Source organism: Teleopsis dalmanni, chromosome X, assembly GCF_002237135.1.
Source record: "Teleopsis dalmanni isolate 2A chromosome X, ASM223713v2, whole genome shotgun sequence".
NCBI lineage: Eukaryota > Metazoa > Arthropoda > Insecta > Diptera > Diopsidae > Teleopsis > Teleopsis dalmanni.
Genome location: NC_051848.1, coordinates 91,976,443 through 91,985,906, shown reverse-complemented (window position 1 = coordinate 91,985,906; position 9,464 = coordinate 91,976,443). Strand labels below are relative to the sequence as shown.

Genomic DNA, 9,464 nt, shown 5'->3' with positions numbered 1-9,464 from the left:
AAATTCTGCAGAACCATTTTGGCAAACCGTAAATGAAAATTACTGGAGATACCTAACATCTTAAAGACTTCAAAGATATGGATCGGCTTCATTTGACATATGCATTTATCTTTGAGAAATTTTTTTTCATCTAAGAAACTAAAGTACACTTTTTCATTAAATAGGCGGATTAATAAGGTTTACTCCATTTAACCCGAACTCTTCAGCCAAGGCCCAAGGATCGGCTTCATTTCACATATCTTTGAGAAATCTCTTTTCATCTAAGAAACTAAAGTATACTTTTTCATTAAACAGGCGGATTGATAAGGTTTACTCCATTTAAACCGAACTCTTCAGCCAAGATCTCCTGAAGCAAAAGTTCTAGTCAAATAAATAACTTAACGAAATAAAAAAGACAATATGTTATACAGTGAATGGGAACTTTTGAAACAATTTTGGAAAGCAGCTGCATAAATTAAATAGAAGCAAATAATCGCAACTTATACAAGCCTCTGATTGTGTCCCAAATTATGTATAAATAGAAGTACGTACTTTGTTGCCACACGTTGGGCGCCATTTGTTGCGTCAGCTTGATGTTACCACAGTAGTATTAGCTGCCCTGCATGACATGGTGACAAGCCCGGCTAGCTCAGTCGGTAGAGCATGAGACCCTTAATCTCAGGGTCGTGGGTTCGGGCCCCACGTAGGGCGCAATTTGTTGCGTCAGCCTGATGTTACTACAGTAGTATTAGCTGCCCTGCATACCGGGCTTGCTACCATGTCATGCAGGGCACCTAATACTACTGTAGTAACATCAGACTGACGCTACCACTTGAAACGTTATTAATAGTCTTTCAGCTATATATCATAAGTTTTTGCTATATACTCACTCTGGAGAAAGAGCACTATGAGGATTTTGCTCACATTATTTTTATTCAAAAACACTTTTTCGGTTTATAGTTTATTGCATTTCATAGTACATTTCAATTGCACTCCTACAATAAATTTATTTGATAGTAGCAGTGGAAAGTTGATTTCGCTAGTAATAACTAAGCAGTAGAAATGTGTATTTCTATCACAAAAAAAAATGGGAACCGAAATGTAAATTTCTATTCCTGATGCTTCAGGACTTATGTTTGGAGCGATCTGTTTTCTAGCTCGTTACCTTGCTGACTGTCTCGATGACGTTTTGCTTCGCCTTTTATACCGGAGAGGTGTGATGTGTGCTGGTGTCTTGATTTTGTGAATGCAACGGTATTTTGTTTACAAGTTTTTAATATTGTTCCGTTGTTATTTATTTTATTCAATTGGTGATGGTTTTTAATTATTGTTTCTTTTATTATTGTTTTATTATTATTATTATTGTTCTATGTTGTTATGTTACAATAGTGAATATCTTATCGTAATTATATTTAAATAAGTAGAATTATCCCGTACTGTGTTAATAAAGTGTTAATGGCACAACTTATAACAAATGGGTTTATATCTTTAGATGACATACTGGTAAATGGCATACTAATAAAAAATCCATAGATATCTTGCAAAGTTAGAACTTTCAAATGTCAGGTGCAAACTGTGAAAATTTCATGACATATCAACCATTGCTTGTTTAATTAATTACTTAGTAAAGAGGTTCGAAATGTAATGAATTACAACAACAAAAATTGTTTTTATATTATTTTTAAATAATTGAACTTTTGATTGACAGCTGTTTAGAGTATATTAATTATTTAGTGAATATTTTTCTATCAGAAAATTCTTTTTAAAGTTTCTACCGCGTCTACTTACAGTTGAGAGCTGTGTTCTGAAAACATTTTGAACCTGAATGTGACAATATACAAGACGTGGTTCTACCAATTTACACTTCACTTTACTCCAGAGTGTAATCGACAGCCAGCTGATTAAACATCTTGCCATCGATATTATAACAGTCTATATTCTGCATATTATAACAATCTATATCCTATCTTTCATATAGAAATCCAAACAGAGAAACAATGCATTCCTCTAAGTACTCATTGTAGAAATTGTAAAAACTTAGAAAAAATAAAATATTAAGCATTTGATCTATGAATGCTTGGCTTTGGTCTCTAGAAGATGCAGATTTTTAGAGAAATATTTTTTTGATAGTTTTTTATACTGTTCATCGGTAAAGTCGGAAAATTTGTTAAGTTATCTAAATTCGACGGGATGGATTTAATTTTTGTCTTTTTTATGTTATAATGTTTCGGCTGATCTGCCACTGTAACGAACCAACCACATCTAAAGTACTACTAAAGCTGCAAGGTCTGAAGGAATTAAAAGCCAGAAAAGGCGCAACAATTTCCTCTCTTTCTTTATATTATAGTGAGTAAACACACGTAAATAATAAATTAACGATATGGGTATTATATATAATATATGGTCTATGGTGTATAATAATGGTTGCTTTGGAAACTTTAAATGGCTTGGGCGACAAATTTTCCTATTTACGTTGAGTAGCAAAATTGGAAACAAGAAACGATTTCAAAAATAATAAAAACACAAAAAAAAATACAAAAACAAAACCGAAACCGAAACTGAGAAAATACATAGAATAAAAAGCAAAATTAAGGAAATAATAATAAATGACATAATAACGCTTTTTATAGTTACCAGCAAACTGGAAAACCGTTATATTACCGCTATTTAACTGTCATCGCCTGAGCAAAAGCACGAAAGCGAAGCACGGTACGATAAATGAATGGAGTGTAGCCAGAAATATTAATGAGCGGAATGAAATCATTTGATGTTGAAAGGAAAGGAAAGGGAAGAAAGGCAGGGGATGGGACTGAATGGGTTGGAATGAATCAGATAGAATGAAAGGAGGAAACTATGCAGAGATTGCATTAAAAGTTGAGGTGCAGAAATTACATTTGTCACGCAAAGTTCTGTTTATTTATGCAATGAAAACAGTGGAAATTGATTTATGCGAGCGCACTGACCTGACTCTGGTGCTGCTGCTCGAACCGGTGTTGGTGCTGGCGCTGGTGTCATCAACGACCAACGCCTAACTTATCAGTTAAACATATTTTATTAATTTTCGAAATGAATTTCAGCCTTCAGCAGAAAGTATTCCTCATTGTAAAATAGTTAAGTTAATATATGAGGAGGTGCTTAAGCTACGTTAAGCTAAAAGAATACAAGGTAAAGTCCAAAGATGCAATTACAACCTACGACCTACCATTATGAAACGATTCCCAAATAAACATATGAAGGATGTGTTTATAAATGAGTGAGAACTGCATTAAAATATTCATAAGACTAAGGTTGTTGAATGAAGACGAGATATATATGCGCCCTTATTCTCTGGAGATGAAAGTCAAACAAGCTTTTAATTCGAATTCGAATAATTACTGGATTGTTATTGAATGCGTTTCAAAAAACGAGAAATAATTCCATCAGCGGAAAATGTTTTTATTTCTTTCTTTTGGAATGAACAGGGCATAATTATGATTAGTTATTTACTTACTTACTTAGTTCAACTTCCGCACTTGCAGAGGTGCAATTGACAAGCAAACAAAATTATCTAAGTATAGCTAAACAAATTTGAGCAGATGAACTCTTTTCTACTTAAAGTCATAATGGACTTGGTCCAAACTGAACAAAAAACGTAGCAGTTAGTTGCTTAAACTAATGCATAAGCTGCGAAACTGGATCTATCTTAAGAAGCCGCTTGTCGGGATTGAATTTTAGCGAATGAAGATGAAACTGCACTCCACCTCATATATCCAACATTGGGTAGGAAAAATTTGAAGTCTTTGCGGCCCACATTTCTTACCGACCTGACAAAGCTGTCACCCTGCAAAATTATGGACTTGGCCTAGTTCACAGACTTGTCAGATTTGTTCACTCTCACTTGAAAGGAGAGTCGTTGTTCGTAAACTTGGCGTATGAACAACGCTAATCTATGGTATTGCAATTATATAACCTTAAGTGGGGTTCGAGCACAAGGTGGCTACTAAAACCTAACCTCACCTGGTTGGTTTTTCCTACTTGTATTGTTGTTGGACGGATACTAAATTGCGTCACAGCGTCTTTCTCTTAATATCTAAAATGTATATACAAACTTTGTCTACTTCAATGATTGTCTACCTCCAATGATTCCATTGCAAAAAAAACGGTTAAAAAATTTCCAACGTAAGACACGGCTGTTGTAAAGTAGCGTATTAGGCACCAGCTTCCTCTGTTTTGGAGTATAACTGATAGTAATTAAGTATTCACTTCCGGGACCCCATCGGTAGCGTGATCTGGTACCACGAGTTCTAATTTGATACAAATTTGATTGTATTAAAGTATTTTGAGAATATGAAGTGTTCATCAATTATGGCAGGTGACCATGCAAAACAACTACGGACTCATTTTCAATGAACATCAAACCAAAAATCGATCTGGCTAACATGTCCAAACCATGAAAACGAGACGTTTTTAGTGTGTTAATGTAGCAATATAACTCATCCAAGTCATTATACAGGTAATGCATTAAAAAGCAATATTATATAGACCACTTTTAGACCACTAAGATGGTGGAATGAAAGAATAACGCTTAACTGCAACGCTTAAAATGCAAAAGAAACTCATTTTGTTTTATCACGCTTATGCACTGAATGCAACTCGTCTGTCACAAATTGCAACAAAAAAATTGCTGTATTTTACTATAAATTGCCACTATATACCAAATTAGACCCTATTTAAATTTTTTTTTTAAGAGCATAAAATATACTATAATGAGAATTTTATATAAAGGCAGGGATTGGTTGAAATGGTTTTGCTAATCTAACTGTCAGCACCTCCACACGGAAATATCTGTTGCCCATTCTGATGCTCCCAAAGCAGTGTGAGGAAGTCGCCGTTATTTCTTAATATTATCCCTTTTGAATAATTTTGTCTTCCAGATAATTGCTTAATCTTTTAATCTGTGATCTGTGTTCAGTCTCATCTTTTTATGGTAACACCTCCTGCTTAAATCACGTTTCAAAAGATGTCACCGTGCAGCGTCAGTACACGATCTTAAGGTTTGTTAAAATAAAAAGGGATTTTTGTTTTATAATTGTCTAATGTAGGTCATAAGGTTATTGGTGAATTCTTCTATCCTCCTGACCAGTTCACACATCTAGATTTGCATATATAAATCGGCCTCATTTAACTTTATTCCAGAGCCTCTAATGACCATCTTTCAGTTATCAGTGCGTTTATTTATTGGCCAATCGACCACTTTCTTCTTAAATGTACCGCATATCGAGGAAGTGATCCTTAGCTTAAATGGAAAGAATAACAATTCGCACTAAAATTACTCGAAACATTTGTGAATTTTAAGTAAATTCTTACTGGTTATAATATCTTTTACATTAAATCTGAATAAAAACGCCTGATATTCACAAGAAAAACAATGTTTTCGCTGAATAAAATGAATAGTTTTCCTAACAAAATAATTTTTATCATTATTCCATTTGCATAAATTCGTTAGGAACGTTTACGGTTTCCGTTGAGTTATAAGGGTTTTTCTTTTGAGCTTTTTTAAATCTTTTAAGCTAATTTGGTTGCAGACAAATAACATTACCTCCCCTCATCGCTGCGAATCTAACATAGGAGCTTCAAGAGGAGCACTTGCTGTTGAAGTACTGAATTGCTGGATCGCTAGATTGCTGTGTGTGAGTGCATCCGCCAATGCAGCATATGCGGAATCATACACATACCATCAAACATCAAACATATTCACCCGTACGCACACACGCACTCAAATACGGAATTGCTTTGTTTTTTATGTTAAGGATACTTCTTCCTTTGCATTTTATTAACCCACATAAAGAGCACCTCGAACATTTCTTCGTGTTTATTGATATAAGAGGAAGCACATATGCGGGAGCGTTTCCATGTTGCAACTTGTGTGTGCAGCAAATTGCAGTTCTTGACTCAGACACACTTGCTGCGGGCTACAACATTCTAATTTTCACTTTTTATTTGAACGATATAAACTTAATTATCCTTGTATAATTCTTATCAATTCCTTTCTTTTATATTTTCTTTTATTATTTTTGCTTGTTTTTGTTTGCTTTGGAATTTAATTTGTTAACCGAGTTAGAGATTTTTTGGGGACATCGTTGCGTATGAGTAACTTTAAATTTTTATGAATTTCGTTCGGACTAATTTTTTGATAATTGGTTGAAATTGGATTAACCAATTACATTATATAGGTTTCGTTCAGTTTTTAGGTGATTTCAATATCCTAACAGAATTTATAATTCTGTTATAATAAATAATACATGTTATATATATTATACATATATTATATAATTAATAATATATGTGCTCACCTGCATTTATGGCGACAAAGACTGTAACGATGCAGCACACTTCTATTTTTCTGTATTATGTGGCTCACATTAAAAAAAGAAACAAATTGGAACAACAATTCCCAAAAATATTATTGAAAAGATAAGAACGAACGTAGAAAACTGGCAAATGATTAAGTAGACCTGGAAAGGAGAAACAAAAACTAGACTAATAAATATGGCAGACACCATGGTTTGAGCATGGTTTGAAATGCCAACAGAAAAGAGAACTTTCCCGAAGTAATGCGGAAGCGGTTGTTCCCGGAAGAAAATAAGACTTTTCGAAGTGCAGGTATTTTAGTTCATATACTTCATATTAACATGTTAGGATGCCGGACACACCATTCTAATGGTGTTCGGTTTAACGGTGCATAAATAAAGCAGTTCGCTCAATCGTCACGGAAAAAAAAATGTTCAGGAATCACGAAAAGCTACAAGTCACATAATACGCACTGGATATATTTTTTGGATGTATAATCTAACGATGAGATTGCATGGAGTTATGATGTGTCTCAAACAGCCTCTTTGACTCAAATATCAACTTCTACCTACTCGCGGTATATCCTGTTCCCACTGAACAAGCTCTGGCGACCGAATATATAGTGGTATAACCATGTCGACATGTAGGTATAGTAGGAAATGACTATAACCACACAGCGAAGCGTGGCAATTTTGAAAGCCATATGCTAGCAAATAATACTCGTGAGACAGCAGTTCTGCCACCAAACTAAGAAAGTAAGAGGACTAAATCATATCAATGTTTAAACTTTGTTTCAACCGGGAAAATTAGCACAACTAACATTTGAGTGCAAACGGCCACGCTTTGATGTTTTAGGCATCAGTGAAATGAGGTGGAACGAATGCGGCGTAAAACATAAACCTTGACTCACATAAATGGAGTCGGAATATATCTGAACCGAAATATTAGAAATGCTCTGCTGGATTGGCACGCATTGACAGAACGAATAACAACAGCACGTCTAAACCTAAGTCTCGTAAAATAACAATTATTCGATAACAATTGTTATGCTCCGACAGAAGAAAGCGAAACAGAAGTTAAAGAGCAGTTCTATGGCCTCCTGGACAGATCATCATCGTTTTTCTATCCCAACAACCTTATAGTTCAAATGGGAGACTTCAACGCAAGAATAGGTAGCACTAATTCCGACTTAGAACACATGATTGGAAAACACGGCGTTGGAGAAAGAAATGACAACGGGAACCTTCTGTTAGAAATATGCTCGAATCATGAGCGGAGGCTCGATATTTACACATAAGGCATTACATAAAACAACTTGGATACCGCCTTTTAGGCGTTACGCGTAAAATAACTGAAACAGAAAAAAGGTCCAAATTAATAAACTAAAAGATAACAACGTCTATGTACAATCAATGTGCACTAAGTGCGAAAATAGATGCAGAGATAGTCACTCTGATGTTGAAAATTTGTGGAAAAACACAAACAATTTCATTTTGGAAACAGCTACAGAATTGCTTGGCAATATAACAAAAAACAGGAATAGCATGATTAAACGCAGCCTTTTGGCAATTAGTAAGAGCCAGAAAGGAAAAAATGGCGAAACTCGTAAGCCAGCCGAACACAAGAACATAAGGGTTGAAGCTTGGGAGAGACACCAACACTCTGACTGAATAAATTAAATGACAAGCATGGAAGGATAACAGAATATTCTTTGAAATTCTAGCGTAAGCCGCTAAAATCGCTGCACAGAAGAACAACTTGGATATCATTTGCTAGTCTGCGCAACATATGGCGGGCCCACAATATTCGCAGCAACACCTTGCTAAAAATTTTTAACGCATGCGTCAAATCTGTATGCCCATATGGATCGGAAACATGGCTTGCTAACTTCCAAATCGAAAGAAGACTGCAATCATTTGTCAACATATTGGGCATACGGTGGACTGGAACAATTTTAAATGAAGAGTTATGGAGAATAACGCACCAAATAAACATCAACAACGAGATAAGAAGAAAAAAGTATGGTTGGATTGGACACAAACTGCGCAAGCCTTATGAAAATTTTGCGCATGCTGCACTTACTTGGAACCACAGGGGACTAGTCTCAGAGGCAGACCAGCAACGACCTGTAGAAGAACAGATCAGTGGGAGGCGGACAAATCGTTAAACGAGTTGAAAGCAATAACACAAAATAGAAACCAGTGGAAAACTTTTATAGACTCCGTAAGTTCTTAATAGAGTATGGAAATAATAATAATAATAATCTTACGTTACTGAGCACTACTATTTGCCCATGTTATTTTTCACTACTGAACTAACTGAACTATTTTATATTTTTTGTGGGGAAAAAGGAAAAGACCCATTGTCTGTCTTTATGTGAACAATCCTCAAAATCGTGATGTCATTCGTCAAGCTAATCCCGGCACAGAAATACGTGTGCCCGCGATGCGTTCACGCTGCGTATGTGATCTAGTATATCTTACAACCCCTTAGCGTCCACGCTGCGAGACCTGCAAGTCCACAAGAGCTAGCGTCAGTTATATGACACTGAGTCATTGAAAATGACCTCAAGAGGACCCAGTATTCATCTCATTTACAAATTTATTTACTTCGAAATTGGTCTCCCCTTTTGATGGCCTTCCATCGAACACAGTTGCCCCCCCCCGCCGAAGCCTTTATACGCAACCTCAACAACCAAATATTATTTCGGTGGTGTTCTTTCGAGCGAATAACAAACGCCACTTCACAATGCGGTCGCACCCTGTTTACTGCAACCGCTTCTTTTGCTCTTTGTTGTTGTGTAGATTTGCGCTCTTGCTGCATATGTAAATACTTAACGCAAATCATTGTTGTTTTTATTAGTTTTGACGCGGCGCGCAAATTAATTATGTTCTTTAGTGTGGCAAGTGTTGTTGTTGTCGTTTTTGCTTCTTCTGTTTGGGAGATAATTGTGGTCGTTGTAGTTGCGCTCGTTGTTGTTCTTGTAGAGTGGGAACTTTTAACGTTTATTGCAATTCCACTTTGTTCCTCCTCTGTTTTAATTTGCTCCGCATTTTTGGTCTACCGAAAAGTGTAAGTGTTTCATGCAAGTTTGCTAATGAATTTTCATGTGATCACTGTGCTCTGTGCACTGTGCGCTGTGCACTGTACACTTC

At 35.7% G+C, this 9,464-nt stretch overlaps 1 non-coding gene across 1 annotated transcript; it reads left to right on the top strand.

Moving 5' to 3' along the window:
* The first annotated feature begins 617 nt into the window (after window positions 1-617).
* Trnak-cuu lies at window positions 618-690 on the top strand. Its single transcript has one exon. It is a non-coding gene; the product is annotated as a tRNA-Lys (tRNA).
* The last annotated feature ends 8,774 nt before the right edge of the window (window positions 691-9,464 follow it).